Source organism: Anomaloglossus baeobatrachus, chromosome 4 (genome assembly GCF_048569485.1).
Source record: "Anomaloglossus baeobatrachus isolate aAnoBae1 chromosome 4, aAnoBae1.hap1, whole genome shotgun sequence".
NCBI classification, from domain to species: Eukaryota; Metazoa; Chordata; class Amphibia; order Anura; family Aromobatidae; genus Anomaloglossus; species Anomaloglossus baeobatrachus.
In genome coordinates, this window is record NC_134356.1 from 589,981,391 (window position 1) to 590,004,403 (window position 23,013).

General features: G+C 44.4%; 1 protein-coding gene across 3 annotated transcripts in view; it reads right to left on the minus strand.

The window, feature by feature from the left end:
* The window catches only part of SLC4A5 (solute carrier family 4 member 5), a 274,330-nt gene that overhangs the window by 149,413 nt on the left and 101,904 nt on the right, over window positions 1–23,013 (minus strand). The window lies entirely within an intron of this gene.

The following is a 23,013-nucleotide window of genomic DNA, read 5'->3' on the forward strand; positions in this document are numbered from 1 at the left end:
GAGATTCCAAAAGTTTTCACTATGCTGAAACCCATGATTTTACAGTTATATGAACTCTTTTTTTACGGGGAATCAAATGAAGTGTCATTTATTAAAGAACAACAGCCAAAATAAGTTACCATATCTCAAGTCCCTTCCCTGATGAAGGGACCTGAGATGTCTCGAAAGCTTCCTTTGTAACACCATTTTATTTTATTTTAATTAGCCATTAAAAGGAATCACAACTACAAAATTATATTTTTGTTTCTCTCACTGAGAGCAATCAATCATTAACCAACATTACCCACATAAGTTACTATACCTCTCCACCATTATGAATCTGAAAGGCGGATAATAGTACATCTAAGCATTTTTCAGTGCCCTTTTTTAGATGCCATAGCTTATCTTACCTTCTCTACCCATAGTGTATAAGGAAGAATCATCCACAGTGCCCCATATACTGTAAATTACCGGATAAGACTGCTATCAACAGTGTGCAGTGGTATTGCCTCTATGAGATGGTAAAATGTACTGTGTCGTGTTATGGAATGTCAACTTGAACTTGCCAGGCCCAAAAAGTGCGGGATAGGGAGAAAAAGAGGAAGAAGAGTTTTAGGCGGGTACAGGAGCAGTCTGGTTGCCTGAGAGAGGGAGAAGCATGTTTACTGTGTTCTTTCCTTGAGTGGCGGTTTGGGAAGAGGAACGGTGGTGGCTGCGAGGGCTACTGTGAGACAAACCATGGGAGAACTCTGAAGACCGACAAGCGAGTACTTGACTGGGATATTTCAGAGGATGGTGATTCTGATGAAGAAGAAGAGTTCCCTTGGCCCTGTAAGAAGACGTGTGCACCAACAAGGATCTCATTGAACTCCTGAGAATGGACCAGTTCCTTCTTGACTGGACCGTGAGTCTGTACCGTTGTGCGTGTAGCACCCAGGGATATGGGATACTCGGTTCCGGGCAGTGTCTCTCTTGGGAATGTCATGGTGGTGGCCATTACCCGGTTCCGTGCCCTTGGTCCTTTTTGTAATGGGGATATTTATAGGGGAGAATAAGATAATGTTCACATGTGATGCCACTTGCGGTGTTGCGGCTAAGTGTAGGGAGCCGCCGCTGCAGAATGTCTCCACTGGGGCTGGTGGTATTGGCAGCTAGAATGGTGGACCCTCCACAAGTAGGGTTTTGCCCCAGAGGGTGTATGGTGCAGTGGGCGTCGGAAGAAGGTAGTCCACACAGGTGTTTATTGCAACTGGTAGATGTTGGGTGATTGCCCGTGGCCAACTGGTTTCACTTCCAGGTCCCCTTCGTCCCAGTGCCAGTTTGGTTCTCTGGTACCTTCTTCCCCTGCACCTGTCTATGGTAAGTGGGTCCCCGTGGTATAGAACAACTGGGGGTCCCCGTTCTGTGGTTTGTCCACTTCTGTCCACCTGACGGTAGTGTGAACCCTGTGGGGATGGAGTCTCTGATCCTTTCCCCGGTTCTCCCTTTGCTACTGAATCTTCAGATTCTTTAGGGTCAGCAATGTCCTTGATGGTCAACTTGCTGTGCATGAGTTAACAGGTCGGCCTAGAGCTCTTTCCTGTCCTAGGGTCCTGTATCCCGTCGGTGCGTAGTTCCGGGAGTACTTCACCGTACTCCACCGGCAACCACTTCTCCTGGGTACCAGGTCACTGTCAACCCGAGTCAGGCTGTCACTTCGCTTCCACCTTCACTCCTCGTCTGTCAACTCTCAACTGACTACTCTCCACAGTCTGCCCCTTCAACCTGGTCAACTAGTAGACTGGATTGGCTCCACCTCTAGGTGGCCATCCATTGGTCCCACCTTAGCTGGGTACCATTGTATGGGGGGATTGTTGGGGAAAACTGGGATTACCTGGGTTTTTGTTGATACCGACACTGGGGTTCTGGGTCCCTAAGGGGGTAGGCCCTGCATCCTTGTGGGGATGCAGAGCCTGTTAGCACCCTGATGGTCTCAGGGGCGCTACATGCGCACTTGGCAGGGTGTGGTGTAGGCCTCCGTAGCTGGGGCGTGATAGCCGCACGGCCCGAGTAGTGAGGGACAGCTAGGTCGCTTTTGCAGGGTAGTGATTAACCATTAGTGCTGTAAAGTATGTTGATGTAGTATTCATTGTAAGAGTTTGGGTATTTGGCGTACCCCAGCTCGGAGTTTTTGTGTGCTAAGGTTTTACTGTTGTCAGTATAATTACACTGTTCATTTGCAAAACCTTTAATTCCTGTCTATCAATAAACCTATCCTTGGTTGTGCAATCTCGACTTGAGTACCGTATTTGAATCCTGCACAGTAGTGGTTCCTAAGCTACCCCATATACAGTCATATGAAAAAGTTTGGGCACCCCTATTAATGTTAACCTTTTTTCTTTATAACAATTTGGGTTTTTGCAACAGCTATTTCAGTTTCATATATCTAATAACTGATGAACTGAGTAATATTTGTGGATTGAAATAAGGTTTATTGTACTAACAGAAAATGTGCAATCCGCATTTAAACAAAATTTGACCGGTGCAAAAGTATGGGCACCCTTATCAATTTCTTCATTTGAACACTCCTAACTACTTTTTACTGACTTACTAAACCACTAAATTGGTTTTGTAACCTCATTGAGTTTTGAACTTCATAAGCAGGTGTATCCAATCATGAGAAAAGTTATTTAAGGTGGCCATTTGCAAGTTGTTCTCCTGTTTGAATCTCCTATGAAGAGTGGCATCATGGGCTCCTCAAAACAACTCTCAAATGATCTGAAAACAAAGATTATTCAACATAGTTGTTCAGGGGAAGGATACAAAAAGTTGTCTCAGAGATTTAAACTGTCAGTTGCTAATGTGAGGAACATAGTAAGGAAATGGAAGAACACAGGTACAGTTCTTGTTAAGCCCAGAAGTGGCAGGCCAAGAAAAATATCAGAAAGGCAGAGAAGAAGAATGGTGACAACAGTCAAGGACAATCCACAGACCACCTCTAAAGACCTGCAGCATCATCTTGCTGCAGATGGTGTCAACGTGCATCGGTCAACAATACAGTGCACGTTGCACAAGGAGAAGCTGTATGGGAGAGTTATGCGAAAGAAGCCGTTTCTGCAAGCACACAACAAACAGAGTCGCCTGAGGTATGCAAAAGCACATTTGGACAAGCCAGTTACATTTTGGAAGAAGGTCCTGTGGACTGATGAAACAAAGATTGAGTTGTTTGGTCATGCAAAAAGGCGTTATGCATGGAGGCAAAAAAACACGGCATTCCAAGACTTGCTACCCAGAGTAAAATTTGGTGGAGGTTCCATCATGCTTTGGGGCTGTGTGGCCAATGCCAGCACCGGGAATCTTGTTAAAGTTGAAGGTCGCATGGATTCAACTCAGTATCAGCAGATTCTTGACAATAATGTGCAAGAATCAGTGATGAAGTTGAAGTTACGCAGGGGATGGATATTTCAGCAAGACAATGATCCAAAAAACCGCTCCAAATCTACTCAGGCATTCATGCAGAGGAAGAATTACAATATTCTGGAATGGCCATCCCAGTCCCCAGACCTGAATATCATTGAAAATCTGTGGGATGATTTGAAGCGGGCTGTCCATGCTCAGCGACCATCAAACTTAACTGAACTGGAATTTTTTGTAAACAGGAATGGTCAAATATACCTTCATCCAGGATCCAGGAACTCATTAAAACCTACAGGAAGCGACTAGAGGCTGTTATTTTTGCAAAAGGAGGATCTACAAAATATTAATGTCACTTTTATGTTGAGGTGCCCATACTTTTGCACCGGTCAAATTTTGTTTAAATGCGGATTGCACATTTTCTGTTAGTACAATAAACCTCATTTCAACCCAGAAATATTACTCAGTCCATCAGTTATTAGATATATGAAACTGAAATAGCTGTTGCAAAATCCCAAGTTGTTATAAAGAAAAAAGGTTAAGGTACCCAAACTTTTTCATATGACTGTAAATAACCCAATAACACTGCTAGCAACAGTGCGCCATTACTGTTCAGGCACAGTCCCCCATAACAGCACCCTCATATTGTGCCAATGTACAGTGGCTACGGAAAGTATTCAGACCCTTTAAATCTTTCACTCTTTGTTTCATTGCAGCCATTTGGGAAATTCAAAAAAGTTTTTTTTTCTCAATTTACATTCTGCACCCCATCTTGACAGAAAAAAACAGAAATGTAGACATTTTTGCAAATTTGTTTAACAAGAAAAACGGAAATATCTCATGGTCATAAGTATTCAGAACCTTTGCTCAGACACTCATATTTAAGTCACATGCTGTCCATTTCCTTGTGATCCTCCTTGAGATGGCTTTAATCCTTCATTGAAGTCCAGCTGTGTTGTTTAATTAAACTGATAGGACTTGATTTGAAAAGGCACCCACCTGTCTATATAAACCCTCACAGCTCACAGTGCATGTCAGACCAAATGAGAATCATGAGGTCAAAGGAACTGCCCAAGCAACTCAGAGACAGAATTGTGGAAAGGCACATATCTGGCCAAGGTTAGAAAAAAATTTCTGTAGTACTCAAGGTGCCTAAGAGAACAGTGGCCTCCATAATCCTTAAATGAGAGAAGAGCCTTGTTGAGAGAGGTAAAGAAGAACCCCAAGATCACTGTGGCTGAGCTTCAGAGATGTAGTAGGGAGATGAGAGAAAGCTCCATAAAGTCAACTATCACTGCAGCCCTTCACCAGTCGGGCCTTTACGGCAGAGTGGTTTGATAGAAGCCTCTCCTCAGTGCAAGACATATGAAAACCCAGATAGAGTTTGCAAAAAAACACATGAAGGATTCCCAGACTATGATAAATAAGATTCTCTGGTCTGATGAGACAAAAATAGAAGTTTTTGGTGATAATTCTAAGTGATATGTGTGAAGAAAAACAGGCACTGCTCATCACCTGTCCAATACAATCCCAACAATGAAACATGGTGGTGGCAGCATCATGCTATGGGGGTGGTTTTCAGCTGCAGGGACAGGACGACTGTTTGCAATTGAAGGAAAGATGCATGCGGCCACGTACAGAGATATCCTGGAAGAAAACGTCTTCCAGAGTGCTTTTGACCTCAGACTTGGCCGAAGGTTCACCTTCTAACAAGACAATAACCATAAGCACACAGCTAAAATAACAAAGGAGTGACTTCAGAACAACTCTGTGACCATTCTTGACTTGCCCAGCCAGATGCCTGACCTAAACCCAATTGAACATCTCTAGAGAGACCTGAAAATGGCTGTCCACCAACATTCATCATCCATCCAACCTGATGAAACTGGAGAGGATCTGCAAGGAAGAATAGCAGAGGATCCCCAAATCCAGGTGTGAAAAACTTGTTGCCTCAGTCCCAAGAAGACTCATGGCTGTACTAGTTCAAAAGGGTGCTTCTACTCAATACTGAGAAAAGTGTCTGAATAATTAGGACCATGTGATATTTCAGTTTTTCTTGTTTAAAAAATTTGCAAAAATTTCTGTTTTTTTTTCTGACAAGATGGGGTGCAGAGTGTACATTAATGAGAAAACAATGAACTTTTTTTAATTTAAAAAAAATGGCTGCAATGAAACAAAGAGTGAAAAATGTAAAGGGGTCTGAATATTGTAAGTACCCACTATATTGTGCTACTACTATGTGATCAAGAATGGATATTTTGTTGGGCCCTCACCCACTAAATGAATATTTGGTACTTACTTACCTCAGTACTGAAAGATCTTTTTAGTGGGCAAGGCCTCTAACAAAATAACGGGTCCAAAGGGTGCAGCAGTCTGGAAAATCCCATTTGGAGTCAACTTTAGACCAGTCACTTACAACAAAGGTCAGTTCCTCATGGGAGGATTTGTGTCGCCCAGGGATAAGGGGTACTCAGATCCGGGTCAAGGGGTCACTTTTGTAGGTGTACAGTGGCGTGACCCGGTCTGTGATCCCAGGCTCCACAATAAAAAGGGGATTAAGTAGGGGAAATTGTCCGTGACGCCACCCGTGGGTTACGGTGATAAGGTGGTGGCACCGCCGCTGCCTCTGGGGACCGTGCCCGGGACTGATGGTGTGGGGCAGCAAGGTGGGATCCCCTCCACAGGTAGGGAAGTTGTGGTCCCGGGGCCCAATTAGGAGTGGTGGTTTGGGGAGTGATGGGTGCAGTCCTCGGCTTGGATCGGGAGGTGCAGGCGTACTCACAGTATAAAGCAATAACTGACACGAGTCCAGGAATTAATCAAGTTGCTGGTAACTGGTGCCCACGGCCGGTTGCTGTGAGGACGGGTCCCACACCCGTGTGTGTAATTCAGGTGCTCTTTTCCTGCCCGAGGTCTGCGTCTGCTTTGCACACTGGTCCGGACTGGTTCCGACAGCTGGCACCAGGGGGGCCCACTACCCTCTCCCGGTCCACTTCGGGTCCCACAAGCGGCTGGCCCATTCCTGAGGCCCTGACTACCACTTTCCCCAGCCCCACACAGGGGCTGCTTCCAGACTCCTCTCCTCCTGCAGACTGACTTCAGCTCACACTCTGCTCTGCTCTTTCTAAGCTCCTCCCACCCCTCCCTTTTCCTGGGGAGGGGGTGAGTGGAACCTGATTGGATGGTGTGTTTCTGTGTGTGGGAAACTCCCCAAGGGAGTGTGAGATCTGCACCAAAAACATGGATGCAGACCTCTGTGACACCCTGGTTTTGCCAGTGCGGCACAGATTCACCAAAACCTTTTATACCTTAATGATGAATACATCCTATGCAGAGTCTTAGAGGGTCTACAGAGGACCTGGCATGAACACTGTTATGGCATGAAGATGCTAACATAAATAGCATACGTTAGTGATGTGTTCTCTTACAGGTTTTGCATGGGGCCCCATAAGCTCAAAGTCACACCTCTGAGCCCGTGTGTAATGTTTGCATGAGAGTTTATGATGCAATTAAGTGAATGTGCTCGTGTTCTGTACACATGAAAGGATCATGGCCTCTGGTTGGTCCAAGAAACTCTACGTCTATATACTGTACATAAATGTCTCATAAAAAGCTGAGAGGAGAAATTCAAATAAGTGAACATTATTTTCTGTATTCTATCTGTAAGATTCTTACAGTGTATCTGAATTAATGAATTGTGTAATCTCAGGATTTACAACATTCCTTGAATTATCCAGATTGTCAGAGTTTAAGCGTCCAGCGCCTTATTGTGAGCTGCAGAATGTGGATCCACTTTTGTTGGCACGTCACAGAATGTAGTATTATCATGAGTACCTGGCTGATCCGCATGGCTGTGTATGGCACTTCATTGCTCATACACGGAGGACGCCGCTGGTTCATGTGTATTATATGTGCAACTAATTTTACCATATTGTAATTTTCTGAATTTCTTAAATCAGGAATTATTATATTTTCTTTAACTTTCCTTCTGCTTATCATAAGTTGTACATGCGCAGGAAAAAAGTACAAAACTTGTTAGATTAAAGCTCAGGCAGCAGTGTAAGGGCATAGAGATTTTTATAATGCCTTTTTCAGCATTACGTTTTAACCCCTTCACCCCGAGCAATTTTCCAGTTTTCATTTTTTTTTTGCTCCTCTTCTTCCAAGAGCCGTAACTTTTTTATTTTTCTGTCAATCTTGCTATGTGAAAGCTTGTTTTTTACGGGACGAGTTGTATTTTTAAATGAAATGATAACTTTTACCAAATACCATACTCAAAAATTTCAAGTGAGGAAAAATTGCACAAAAAGTGTGATTGCAAGATTGTTTTTGGGATATTATATTCACCATATTCACTATATGGTAAAACTGATGTGTTGTTGTGATGTCTGAGGTCGGTATGAGTTTGTAAACACCAAACATGTATAGGTTTACTTGTATCTAAGTGGTTAAAAAAATTCTGAAGTTTGTCCAAAAAAGTGGCACACTTTTTGTGCCATTTTCCATGACATGTAGTGTTTCCATTTTTTAAGATCTGGGGCTCAGTGACAGCTTGTTTTTTGCATCTAAAGCTGACATTTTAATGTACCATTTTTGTGCAGATGCTACGTTTTGATCGCCTTTATTGCATCTTGTACAAAAGTTGCGGCGACCAAAAAATGTAATTTTGTCTTTTGGAATTTTTTTGCCATTCCGCCATTTACTGATCAGATTAATTGATTTTATATTTTGCTAGATCGGGTGATTCTGAACGTGGCGATACCAAATGTGTGTATATATTTTTTTTTTTTTTATCTCTTTAATTTTCAATGGGGCGAATGGGGGGTTTTGAACTTTTAGGTTTTTTATTTTTTAACATTGTTTAAAACTTTTTTTTTACTTTTTTTATTTTACTAGTCCCCCTAGGGGACTATAACGATCAGCAGTCTGATCGCTCATTTATTTCTATTGATTACAGTTACACAACTATGATCACCAGAAATGCTCACCTCTTGTTACCAACAGCACTTGACCGGGTGAAACAGGAAGTAAGTCATGATACCTACAGGAGTCATCACATGACCCTGTGCAACCATGGCAACCATCGTCTCACAGTGATCACGTCACTGCACTGCCGATAGAGGCAGGTGAGTGAAGATTTACCGCGGCAGGGATTTAAATCACAATGTCACATTTTGACAGCACAATTTAAGGGTTTAACAGGCATGGGTGTGTTGCGCCCCTGGGCAGCCGGGCTGCTCGGATCTGGGCGGTCCGTGGCTCGAGGGGTCCCGGATCCGGGGGCACTGTCGATCAGTTTTAAATAAGAAGGGAAAAATAAAATAATTAGTCCGACTACGCCACTCGCGGTGTGCGGCCAGGGATAGTATGGCCGCCGCTCCCGGTCCTCTCTGGAAATGATGGATGGGGCAGCGTGGATGGTGAAGCCCTCCGCGAGTAGGGCTTTTCCCCCCGCAGTAGGTCCCTGTGCTACCATGGCAACCACCGAAAGTCACGTGATCACTCACGTGACTTCCGGTGGGGGCGGCAGTAAGTTGAAATCTTCACCGTGCGTATATACATCTCGCTGCCAGACTTTGGCAGCGAGATGTAAGGGGTTACTGTTACGGGTGGAATGCGATTCCACTCGTAACATGCAGGAACACATGTCAGCTGTTGAAAACAGCTGATATGTGTGCCGATCGGCGCCGCCTCCCTGCGGCAGGGGGCGGGGCTTAATGGGACACGCTCCATGACGGATTTATCTGTCCATGGTCGTGAAGGTGTTAAACAGGTTAACATTTTAAAACATTTTTAAACATTTCTTCCCTTGCGGGAGGCACAGTTTCTTAAACGTTGCAACCTGGTTTCACCTTCCTTACCACCCGCCACGCAGAGTCTCTGGCACCACTGCTCAGTAGTTTCCCACCCAAAGTCCCTGGTGTCCTTTTGTTCCTGGATGAGCAAACAAAGTGGTAAAGTCCTGGGAGAGCGTCACTGGTTCCTGTGGTGAAGGGGTCCTGGCCTGCTCTGCCACGGACCCTTCCTGCACCTGCCACTCTCCTGGGAACAGTCCTGTACAGCAGGCTGCAAGATTAACCAGGTTTAGCACACAAAAGTTCAACTTATTTACATCTCCACAGTTCTTGGCTATGCTAGTCCAATAGCCTGAGTCCAGTTTTGAAAACCAAAAGCAAAACATTTTCAATTGGCAAATTTGAACTTTTCAACATTAATCAGAACGGTCAAGGCATTTTCAAAATATTTAACTGAGAATGTTCACAGTCAACTGAGATAACTGGGCTCAGCTACCTTACTTTGGTGTTGCTGAAGGGTGTGCGGGGCTGAGTACTTCTTTAACAACCAGAGCTGGTCATGGCTCCATATCAAGAGCGTACCAACCCCACTCCCCATAGTGTCTGGTATATGACACCATATTGCCCACTTTCAAGTCCCGGTCGGGGTTACCCCTAGGAAGGTGGGCCCTCACGTCCCGCCGGGATACAAACACACCCGCACTCAGGCCCGGTTCGGAGATAAATCCCCAACCCTTTTTCTGGTGGAACCAATCTACGACTCCGATGTAGCGGGCCCCACTGGCCTCCAAGTGGCCAGCCGGAGGGTCTGCTTCTCCCGCAGATCACGAGCCTCCATTTGGGCCCTCCGGGCCTCCCTTTCCTCTTGCTCCTGGGACAACTTTAAGGCCATGGCCTGGCATGCCTCCTTGACCTCCAGTGACGGGGCAGCACCCAAGCCAGCTGCCTGGACAATCCAAGGCTAGGAACGGGTCGGGATCCTGGGCAGGGCAGGTTGGCTCACCTCCGGGAGTTCCATTGCCAGGGCCCCAGCAACGGCAACTGGAAGGGCCTCCAAGACGGGATCGGCAGCATCTTTTTCCTCCATGACGGTAGGCGATGTCATTGCAGGTGGGGCATCAGGCGTCTTTACTGTGTACTCGGCTGGCGACGGCAGCGGTGCGGCCTGGTCTGATCTGGCCATTGGGACTGGGGTTTCAGCCTGGTCCGCGGCTGGAGTCGGTATCAGGACACTGCTGGTGGTTGGCTCTAACTGGTGCTCTCCGGTGGTGCAGTACTCTTGTTCCACCTCCACCCTAAGCGGCAACAGCAAGGGTGTCTGGGTGGCCACCTCCCGACCCAGCACTGGTCGCGCGAGCCAGCACTGGTCGCGCGACCCAGCTTTCATGGGCCCGCACCGCCACAGCTAAGTCCAGCAGCTCCGCATGCCACTCCATCATTTGCCAGAGTGACTGCGCCAGCGCCTGGATGCAGAACTGGGTCAGTTCCCAGTCCAGCCAGGCGGCAGTGTCTGGCTCCAAGTACCTGGACTCCTGCTCCCCTGGGGCAGACATCCTTTCTCCCCGGCATCCAGAAACTTGTTTTTGCAAAGTTCCGGTGTCTCTGCCTTGGGCCATCCTCTTACATCTTGGACACACCCTGGGGTGGGGAGTTCCGGTTTTGCGCCTTTTACTGATGGCTCAGCAGTTTTACAGTCCAGAAAATGGAGGCAAGTTCAAATTTTGACGGTAAAGTCCAAAAAGGCGCTCTTGTCACTAGTTATGGCGTGTCTAGTCTGAATTCTGACGACTACGCCAGTTTTTAAAAGCTGTCGCGCCCCCGGGCAGCCGGGCTGTTTGGATACGGGCGGTCCGTGGCTCAAGGGGTCCCGAATCCGGGGCACCGTCGATCAGTTTTAAATAAGAAGGGAAAAATAAAATAAATAGTCCGACTACTCCACTGGCGGTGCGCGGCCAGGGATGTATGGCCACCACTGCCTGTCCTCTCTGGGGATGATGGATGGGGCAGCGTGGATGGTGAAGCCCTCCGTGAGTCCAGACAGGGAAGTGCAGTTTGGTCGCTTTACTTACAGCTGGGTTCGCACCCTGGAGGTGTGCTGGATCCCAGGTGCACCTGAATCCTGTGTCCCTGTGCCAGCCGACCTGGGGCCACTCGCCCACCGATGCACTCGTGTGTGTGTGGGTCCTCTCTGGCGTGGAGCACTTGGGGGTCCTCCTGGTGTCTGGGTCCTGCCGCAGGCAGCTTGGACTATTTAAGGGAATATGTCCTGGTCCAGTTAAGTAGGCACAGTTATGTAGGACCCAAGCTGTTACAGTGATGTTACTTTGTTTTGTGACACCTGGTTACCGTAGGGGCATCACAGGTGGATTGGGGATGTTTGTGCCTGCAAGGCACACATGTTAGCTGTTCATATCAGCAGACATGTGCACCGATCACCGGCAGCTGCCCACAGTAGCTGCAGGTGATTACAACTATATGGCTTAGGATGTAAAGTTATGACCCGCGGTCGTTAAGGGAGCAAATGGAGCAAGTACTGTTAAAATTTTAACAGTCAACAGTGTGAGGAATTTGATCTTCATGAAAATGATTTCCCTGAATTTGCTACTCTATTTCAACTGTTCAATGAGGGAGAATTTGAAGAAGGGTACAATACAGATACAAAGAAAAGGAGTACAAACCACCACCCCTTTTGATGAAACCACTTAATTTGATATTTTTGTTGAAATGGCCACTGCAAGATTTGAGGAATTGGAAATATGTAAGGGTGAGGATCTATGGTTGTGTGCCCTCCCTGAAGATACCAATGATCTTAACATAAGAGTTTACTATGTGGTATTGTGTAAGGTGTGACAAGTTGTGAGTTACAATTATGTTATTGTAACGTATAATTTGTCAAAGAGTCAAGTTGTTGTCAACTGCAGTGTAGAAACGGAGCACACGAGGTCATAGGTTCCCCATGGTTAGGATTAGATTGCCCTGGGTGAGTGAAGGTTAAGCTTAGACAGACAGAGAGGGGAAGCAGAGTGTGAGCTGATATTGGAAGATCTAGTTCCTATACTGAGTAGTATAACGATGTGGGAAGAACGGTGGTTAGGTGCATACAGAGCTAGTGAGCTGCTGGAAAGTACTAGGAAGCATGAATCACGAGAAACATTAGTAGCGACAGAAGTGAATATAGGAGCAAGTGGGCACAACCTGTTGATGAGTAGTTTTCAACAGATGTGAGTCCAGTGTTGGCCAGGAGTGAAAGGGGACCCTGGAAGAGAAGGTATTTGCTTAGGTAGAGACATGGGAAGAAGGTAAAGGCCTTTGCATGGGATCACTGTCTGAGGTAGTGGGCCAGGGACCCAGTAATACACATTTACCTGTGGGTCCTGGGGCCATAGTGAGAGGACTAATCTAAAGGTACCGTCACACTAAGCAACTTACCAGCGATCCCAACTACGATAGGGATCGCTGGTAAGTTGCTAGGAGGTTGCTGGTGAGCTGTCACACTGCGACGCTCCAGCGATCCCACCAGCAACCTGACCTGGCAGGGATCGCTGGAGCGTGGCTACACGAGTTGCTGGTGAGCTCACCAGCAACCAGTGACCAGCCCCCAGCGCCGCGTGGAAGATGCTGCGCTTGGTAACTAAAGTAAATATCGGTAACCAACCCGATATTTACCTTGGTTACCACTGCACGGAGCTACACGTGCAGAGAGCAGGGAGCAGCGCACACTGAGCGCTGGCTCCTTGCTCTCCTAGTACAGCACACATCGGGTTAATTACCCGATGTATGCTGCAGCTAAATGTGCACAGAGCAGGGAGCAGCGCACACTGCTTAGCGCTGGCTCCCTGCTCTCCTACTTACAGCACACATCGGGTTAATTACCTGATGTGTGCTGCAGCTAAATGTGCACAGAGCAGGGAGCAGCGCACAATGCTTAGCGCTGGCTCCTTGCTCTCCTAGCTGCAGGACACATCAGGTTAATTAACCCGATGTGTCCTGCAGCTACATGTGCACAGAGCAGGAGCCGGCAGCACAGGCAGTGAGAGAGGCTGGTATCGAAGGTAAATATCGGGTAACCAAGGACAGGGCTTCTTGGTTACCCGATGTTTACATTGGTTACCAGCCTCTGCAGAAGCCGGCTCCTGCTGCCTGCACATTTAGTTGTTGCTGTCTCGCTGTCACACACAGCGATCTGTGCTTCACAGCGGGACAGCAACAACTAAAAAATGGCCCAGGACATTCAGCAACAACCAACGACCTCACAGCAGGGGCCAGGTTGTTGCTGGATGTCACACACAGCAACATCGCTAGCAACGTCACAAAAGTTGTTCGTTAGCAGCGATGTTGCTAGCGATGTTGCTTAGTGTGACGGGGCCTTTAGTTGCCTGGGTGCGGGAGCCATAGCGTTGTACATTGACCCTTGTCGTCCATCACGAAGAAATGGAAGGAGGTGCCCCAGTTGTTCCATCCATTTACTGTAGACAAGTAATATGCCATTGCAAGAAACTGTTAAGAATGTACCTCTGTGCTTTACAGAAGTTTAGACAAAGTGTGCTGCCTGCTGTCCTATTCACCAAAGTTGTATGCTCAGTAATATATGTTACTAATAACTCGCCTGGTGCCTTTATCTTGAAGATGGAGGGACTTAAGGAGGAACAACAACCTTGTGGTCAGTAGGCAAAGGTGTTTAAGTTAATGGCATCATCCCAGCCACCCACACATCAACCCCGTATTTCTGTAATGTGTGGGTGAGGAAGTGAAGCCCGTGCCCATGACCATCGCCCCAGTCATGCTTACAAATTTAATCCCATGAATCAACCTGGAGGAGAAAACTTTGTCCAAACCTCACTCGGGCCATGCAAGCTTTCAGATAAGACCATTAGTATAAGTGCAGATGACAAAGGTGGGAACTTTGTCCTCCTTGTTAATGATCAATATAAAAATATGTTTAAATATTTTGAAAGACATTACATATTAAAAAAATTGGACTCTAATCCACTTGCTTAGTTCAGAGAAGAATTGAAGAGTTTCTTGGGAGAAGCAAAAATGGCCTCATTGATTTAAAGGAATTTGCTTATTTTCTAGTTGACTATTCACAGACTTCTACCTTCTACAGCCTCCCCAAAATATATAAAGTAATTAACAATCTATTATTATCTCAATAGATAGATAGATAGATAAATACTAAGGGATTTTGTTACCAATTTTCCTTTATGTGTTAGGGATACTGTGGAAAAACTGGAAGGTATTGAAATAACATCTTATACCCTTCTTGCTAGTCTAGATGTGAAAGCATTATAAAGTTCCTTCCCTCATAGTGAATGGATGTGAAGCAGTGCATCATTATTTAGAAATGATAGAAACTCAATTTGCGGAACAGAACAGATTTGTTATATGAAAGGAAAAATAGTCAGCTCACCCATCCAAGAAGAGCGGCTTAATCGGAAACTGGCAGTGCTCTCAGCATATAAAATAGGGAGCAGTTTTGGTATCCACATCTTCAAAAACTCTTTTATTGAAAAATTCATTAAAAAGTCGCAATAACTAAAACTTCAGGGAATATAAGACTTGTTCACATGCAGTGTTGAGTTACAAACAAATGTGTTTTGAACTGGTTTCCTTAGTCAGTGTTTAAAGATACAATGACTAAGGACACCAGTCCGAAAAGCGCTCATTTGTAACTCAGCTCTGCATATGAACCAGTCTTATATGCTCTAAAGTTTTTGGTCTTGGGACTTTTTAATTAATTTTTAAATAAGAATGTTTTTATAAAAGTGTGGATATTGGAACTACTTCCCTAAGTACTTTGTAAGCAGACAATGATTTACAGAATCTGCTGCCGGATTGACACATGATTATATATAGGGAGGGTCAGAAACTTGAAAATCACCTTGTCTATAGTCAATTTGTTGAATCCAAAACAGAGGCCACTTGGTTAAAATGTAAGCCAACAGGTATATATTTAAATGTGGGGGATGTAAGGCATGTGTTTACATTGAGAAAAGCAAATCACTCAAAAGTGCCTCTACTACTAAGACCTACTTCAATTCTGAATTCACCAATTATAAAACAAGAGGTGTCCTCTATATGGCTATCTGTGAATGTCCTCGAAATGATGTAGGAGAGACAAAAAGAGAATTTCCAAGAAGCATTCTCGAAAACATTGGCTATATAAGAAGAAAATAAGATACCATCTATCCAGACACATGCAGGAGATACATTAGGCCAATCCCTTCAATGTTAATTTCCCAGACATTAGAGGTTGTGTGGATCCCATCCAGAGGGTTCGATTGGGATAGGATATTATTACAGAAAGAACGACGATAGATTCACCGTTTACAATCTTTCCAACCTTGTGGTATTAATGAGTCATTACCCTGAACATGTTTTATTGAGGAATGAATTGGACTTAAATCTATCAGGAATAATAACTACCCGTCTGAACTAATTGAACTAATATAGTATGAACCCATCTTTATCCTGCTTAAATTCTATTTAATATTTTGTATTGAAACAACCCTCATATGTTCATTATTGTTCCTTTTCCTTTTTCTCCCTTTATAGTTAAACTTTGTGACTAATTGCTCCTGAATAGGATTCTAATTCTGTCTAGAGAATAGTGAGATAGCAATTGTGGATCAAGACATTGTCTTTTACTTTAAGTTATATGAGGATCATTATATGGGATTTGCCATGATTTTTGATTGTACTTCTATATTTATGACTGATAATTTTATTGTCCCTGAAAATGACATTGCTATATCCAAGAGATGGGAGGAATAGCAAGCGTTCCAGCAATCTGACTGGCTCTACATGCTGTTGGGCAGGTCTCGCTATTTACTTAGAGCGAGTCCCGAATAATACGCCCTCCATGATTGCCTCCAGGGGACGCCGTGACATGATCGCAGCTGATTGGATGATACAGGTGAGCCTCCTATTTTACTCTGCACATTGATTAGCCAATTATATATTATGCAGTCGAGCCTCCTCTCTGATTGTATCACATGGTGTTTGGCTCTAAACTCGCTGAGTGTAATGGTAGCATCAGACGCTGTTCAGACTACAGACTCCGACACTCCACAATATGCTTCCTCTGGTGCATCTGAGTTATACAGGTAGGCTGGGACATCGACCAGCTGTGTGCCCATTAGTGATTGGACTAGCAAAAGTTAATTTCTGCTAGCCTGCTGCTTACCTTTTGGATCACATGTTACGGAAGACCTATCACAGTTTCTCCTCGCCTTTTTAAGATGGAAGAATCTGTCTGGCCATGCTGACTATAGCTTTCGCTAAACCGGTCCGTGTACTGTTGTGTTCCAGCAACTCGTGATTTGCTGCATGTTGCTTGGTGTTTTGTGGACTTCCTCTTGTCATCTGGTTATTTTCTCCAAGCTCTTTATTTTCCTCCGTATCATTTGTTGTCTGATTACTCTGCGTGAACGTGCTGCCTGCGAGAGTTTTGATTTCCCCAGTTTGTCCATATTTTTGGGTTCTGCCACTTTGGTCACAGTCCACTCCTGGGGTTAAGAAGATGGGGTATTAGAGCAGGGCTGGCCAGGAGCAGGGCAAGGAAGGCGGCCCAGACATTGTCACCATTAGATGTATCTCAGGGAATAGAGACAGCTAGGGCCCCCCGGTCCTCTGTTATCCCCTCACACCCCGTGACATTTTGACGGTCATGTGGCTTCCTGAAGGGAGAGGGGGTTGGGATCTTTTAGTCTATATAAGGATACTGGTTTGGTCACAGAACGCGGCCAGAAACCTGGTCAATATGTTATCACGGATCATTATGTACTTTATTTGTACAAGAATTACCTAAGTGTGAAATCATCCAGCTGAATGTTGTTTTATTTGCTTGCCACTTGTGTATAACCTGTAATGTATAATTTTCCTCTCTCATCTCTACTGTTGTGTTTTGTTCATTAAGTAATTTATATTCTTGTTTATGTTTTGCTTCTATGATACCGTAATTTCCCTTGGAATCACTAAAGTGTATTGTATTGTATTGTATTGTATTTCTCTTGTTTATGTACTGCTAGACCCCGATGATTCAAAGCAGAAATCAATTCATGAAGAAATGTGTAGTACTGATATAAACAATGATAGGTGTTGAGCTTTATGCTCCAGTACTAACAATGATAGGGTGGTCCTTTGCTAACAATCCCAGGTGTTAGTAAAAGTCTAATTTTCCTGCTAACAATGATAAGAATAAGTCGCTTGACAATAAGTGCAATCCATTAGTGTGTATAGAGATTGTGTCCCAACTGAGACTGTCTGAGTAAATGAATAAATATAAAATAAAATCTATCATTTGTATTAAAAATAAGGAACAAATACCAGTGGATCTCAACATCCAAATATCGGGCAATTGTAATTGTGAGATCATTTTCACAGTGGTCATTCCTTATTATAGGACTCACCTCTTGTCTCAAGGCTTTTGGTACTAGGAGACTTTTATATTACATTTTGTAATTAATGGTTATTTAAAATTAATTATTAAAAGTCATATTTTAATTGTATCTCCAATTGGATTAGACAGTGAACCAGACAACTATTAACATAATTACACGTCTGGTGAAGGGCAGAGTTCTCTTCATTATGAATGCTGGGATATTTTTTCTTCCTTGTCACTTTTACAAACATAAAATACCAAGAATAGCCGTGAAGCTGGTAAAAGCAGTTATGTAATCTACTCTCCTTTAAATTTCCCCACAACATTACAAACACATGCCTAATATTGTAAACCCAAGATGAAAATAATATGGACATAGACCCTGCTGTACCTAAATAAAACATAGTGCATATAAACATAGGGTACTTAGTAAACACTATTTTAGTTCAAAAAAGTATAAAGCCATCCCACCGCGACAAGTGTACCCAAATCGGGACGGTACCAAATACTCTCTAGTCTTACAACCTCACCATGTGTCAGAACAGACCTCAATCTGAATAAGGGCAGAGAATGACTGGGTCCCGACTATAGGCACACACTCATGGGACGCAATGGATGAAATGCCAGCTCAGTAAAAAAGGGGACCATACCTTATTAGTACTGAGTACAAGACAAAGAAAAATAAAAAAAAATGAGCCAGAGTATGAGTTGGTATACATGTTTGTTATAAGCGCATGTTCACACTGACCATAAGACAAAGAAAACTCAAGATGAAAATAATATGGACGCATACCTTGCTGTAACTAAATAAAATCATAGTGCATATAAATATAGGGTACTTACTAAACATTTTTTTTGATCAAAAAGTGTAAACCCATCCCACCGCGACAAGGTGTCTTATGGCCACCATGTGAACATGCATGTGTACCATGTGAACATGTATGTGTACAAACTCACACTCTGGCTAATTTTTTTTGGTTTCTCTTAAATGTCTTGTACTCAGTACAAATAGGGTGCGGCTCCTTCTTAGTGAGCAGGGCATTTTATCTAGTGCTTCCCATGGTTATGTGTCCATAGTCAAGACCCAGTCACTCTCTGCCCTTATTCAGATTGAAGTCTGTTCTGACATATGGTAAGGCTTTAATACTAGAGAGTGTTAGGTACCGTCCCAATTTGGATAAACCTTGTCGCGGTGGGATGGCTTTACACTTTTTTATCAAAAATAGTGTTTACTACGTACTCTTTGTTTATATTCACTATGCTTTTATTTAGTTACACCAGGGTCTACGTCCATATTATTTTCCTCTTGGGTGTTCTTTCGCTTATGGCCAGTGTGAACACGCGCTTGTAACATGGATGTGTACCAACTCCCGCTCCGGCTCATTTTTTTGGTATATCTATTATTAGGTAGGTTCCTCCAGTGCCATCACACCACCTATGACCCAATGAGTCATTTCAGTAATCTATAGATTGTCAGTGAAACCGGACCGTATGGCTAATCTTTTCCTCTTTAGAGATGAGCAAAAAGATTATTTTTGGTCATCTCACTTGTTGCAAATCATTTTGTTAATTTTTACGCCTTATGTGTCTTAGACTCTCATTACCGTGTTGAAGGTTCTCAGGTTGTCTTTCTTTAGACCACTATTGGTAACTGTGACGCCCTGGCAAAACCAGGTAGTCACACATTAGGCCCCCGCATAACACCTTCCTTCACAGGGTTACATAGAGCCGACCTTAAACCCTAGTCACCCCCCTCAGGGCAAGACAGGCACACCAGTGGGTGGGACCAGGCGGTTAGGGAACGCCCACCTAGGGGTCTAGACAGCCCGGGGCGGGAAAACAAGCAGTTCAAGTCTAGAGTTCAAGTTGAGAGGAGTGGAGGCTGGGGCTAGGTGTAGCTCCAGCGGAGGAGAAGTCCAAGTTGAACGGTACCAGGGTTGGAGCCCTAGTACCTTGGCTAGGTGGCAGATGGTGGTCTCCGTCAGCAGGCGACGGGAAGATGGCAGCCGTAGATCCGAGGTGGACCGGGACAGGGTTGTAGCCCGCTGGTACCGACACCAGAGACCCGACCCGGAAACCGTGCACAGAGGGGGTACTCGGAACCTAAATCCAGGACAGGAACCAACGGCCTAGCTAATCAACCGATTGAGGGCAGGATTATAGGTCCTATCCCAACCAAAGTCCCAATAGCAGACAACCACCGACAGAGAGGGATAGGGCAACATAGATCCCACGGGTCAGCGTCAGCGGGCACGGCTCCTCAGATACACAAAAAGCCGGAAGCGGACTCCCGTGTTCCATACCGGGAAGTCTAAACAAACAGCAGAACTAGTGCAGAGGAAAAGACAGCGACGACTAGCCCGGGTGGGGGACCAAAGTACAACCGGCCGCGGCGCTTGGCCACCAGCACCTTGGTTTACCAAAAGACTCATGTGATTCATTTAATTGTAAGTAACCAAACATCCCCTGGTACGTCCGGGCGCGCAATCCCTTGCTATCGCCATACCCTACACAGAGACACTGGGTCCCGGGGCAACCATCCCTACTCATGGAGGGGTTAACATCCAGCTGCCACTACATCTCCACGGGTGTCCCACAGCAGCAGCGGTGGTGTCCCACTTCACCACACATCGTGGGTGGTGTCACGAACTGAATACGGCCAAGCCCGTACAACTACGCCCCCCTTTTCATTTGGCATGTCCGCGTGACCCCTGGGTCCGGAGGATCCCTCGAGTAACACAGTGGGTCCGGATCTGAGCAGCCCGGCTGCTACAGGCATGGAGGCGGCACTCCCCCACTAACTACATACCAGAAAAACCCCAGAAGCCTGTAATGTTGGAAATGCTCAATCATCTAACACTAATTATTTCGTCTAAGTCTCCCACATCCTTAAGCTTTCCCATTTTTCTTGCTTTCATGATAACACAAAACTCATTCATTCCCACTTAAATAAAACTGACACAGACAACTGAGTATGGTTGGAAAAATTATCCGTGTTTTTTTTTTTATTAAGGGTTACCAAGAACAGATCACAGATAATAAAAATCATAACCATAAAAATACTTCAACTTGTAAATAAATTACCATATTACCAGATAAATACCAAAATACACCCATGGCCTCTGGGTGATTTTACCACACTAAGACACTAATGACAACATTAATGTCCCCCCACACAACCACAAAGCCATTTTTCCACCATACTCTGAAGCCCTAGGTTAAAAATATCGATACCTATGTCAGATAAGTGTACGCCATCTGCCCTTTAAAGGTCACGCTCAATACCTTCTAAATCCAGGTGCCTAAAAGAAAATTCCCCAAAGAAATTAAATTTTTTTCCAAAACTCTATTAACTCTACTCCTGATTTTCTCCAGAAAAGAAAACAGACCTGAATTCCACACCAACCTGGGGATGATCTCAGAAAAAACAAATGCAGCTGCAGGAAAAAGATTTTTAACAAAAATAATGTCCCTCTTTGCCTGAAAAATAAAATCAAGCATTTTTACTTTGCCCAAATCATTACCTCCTAAGTAAATTATCAACAAGTCCGGTGACGGGATAAACCTGGCCCTCTTCTTCAATTCAGCCAGGAGGTGCTCCAATTTCATACCTCTGTAACTAACCCAAAAAATATTTACCTGATCATGAGGAAAACAAAAATTCTCTGTGTACATCCACACAGAAGCCCGCTTCTGGGCCCAAAAAATAAATGAGTGGCCAACAATCCACATGATCAGGGGTTCTGAAAATAAAAGTAATTAATTATGCAACAGATTAGGCGTTACATAAGACTTACAGTTAGGTCCAGAAATATTTGGACAGTGACACAATTTACGCGAGTTGGGCTCTGCATGCCACCACATTGGATTTGAAATGAAACCTCTACAACAGAATTCAAGTGCAGATTGTAACGTTTAATTTGAAGGTTTGAACAAAAATATCTGATAGAAATTGTAGGAATTGTCACATTTCTTTACAAACACTCCACATTTTAGGAGGTCAAAAGTAATTGGACAAATAAACCAAACTCAAACAAAATATTTTTATTTTCAATATTTTGTTGCGAATCCTTTGGAGGCAATCACTGCCTTAAGTCTGGAACCCATGGACATCACCAAACGCTGGGTTTCCTCCTTCTTAATGCTTTGCCAGGCCTTTACAGCCGCAGCCTTCAGGTCTTGCTTCTTTGTGGGTCTTTCCGTCTTAAGTCTGGATTTGAGCAAGTGAAATGCATGCTCAATTGGGTTAAGATCTGGTGATTGACTTGGCCATTGCAGAATGTTCCACTTTTTTGCACTCATGAACTCCTGGGTAGCTTTGGCTGTATTCTTGGGGTCATTGTCCATCTGTACTATGAAGCGCCGTCCGATCAACTTTGCGGCATTTGGCTGAATCTGGGCTGAAAGTATATCCCGGTACACTTCAGAATTCATCAGGCTTCTCTTGTCTGCTGTTATGTCATCAATAAACACAAGTGACCCAGTGCCATTGAAAGCTATGCATGCCCATGCCATCACGTTGCCTCCACCATGTTTTACAGAGGATGTGGTGTGCCTTGGATCATGTGCCGTTCCCTTTCTTCTCCAAACTTTTTTCTTCCCATCATTCTGGTACAGGTTGATCTTTGTCTCATCTGTCCATAGAATACTTTTCCAGAACTGAGCTGGCTTCATGAGGTGTTTTTCAGCAAATTTAACTCTGGCCTGTCTATTTTTGGAATTGATGAATGGTTTGCATCTAGATGTGAACCCTTTGTATTTACTTTCATGGAGTCTTCTCTTTACTGTTGACTTAGAGACAGATACACCTACTTCACTGAGAGTGTTCTGGACTTCAGTTGATGTTGTGAACGGGTTCTTCTTCACCAAAGAAAGTATGCGGCGATCATCCACCACTGTTGTCATCCGTGGACGCCCAGGCCTTTTTGAGTTCCCAAGCTCACCAGTCAATTCCTTTTTTCTCAGAATGTACCCGACTGTTGATTTTGCTACTCCAAGCATGTCTGCTATCTCTCTGATGGATTTTTTCTTTTTTTTCAGCCTCAGGATGTTTTGCTTCACCTCAATTGAGAGTTCCTTAGACTGCATGTTGTCTGGTCACAGCAACAGCTTCCAAATGCAAAACCACACACCTGTAATCAACCCCAGACCTTTTAACTACTTCATTGATTACAGGTTAACGAGGGAGACGCCTTCAGAGTTAATTGCAGCCCTTAGAGTCCCTTGTCCAATTACTTTTGGTCCCTTGCAAAAGAGGAGGCTATGCATTACAGAGCTATGATTCCTAAACCCTTTCTCCGATTTGGATGTGAAAACTCTCATATTGCAGCTGGGAGTGTGCACTTTCAGCCCATATTATATATATAATTGTATTTCTGAACATGTTTTTGTAAACAGCTAAATAATAAAACTTGTGTCACTGTCCAAATATTTCTGGACCTAACTGTATACCTCCCGGAAGAC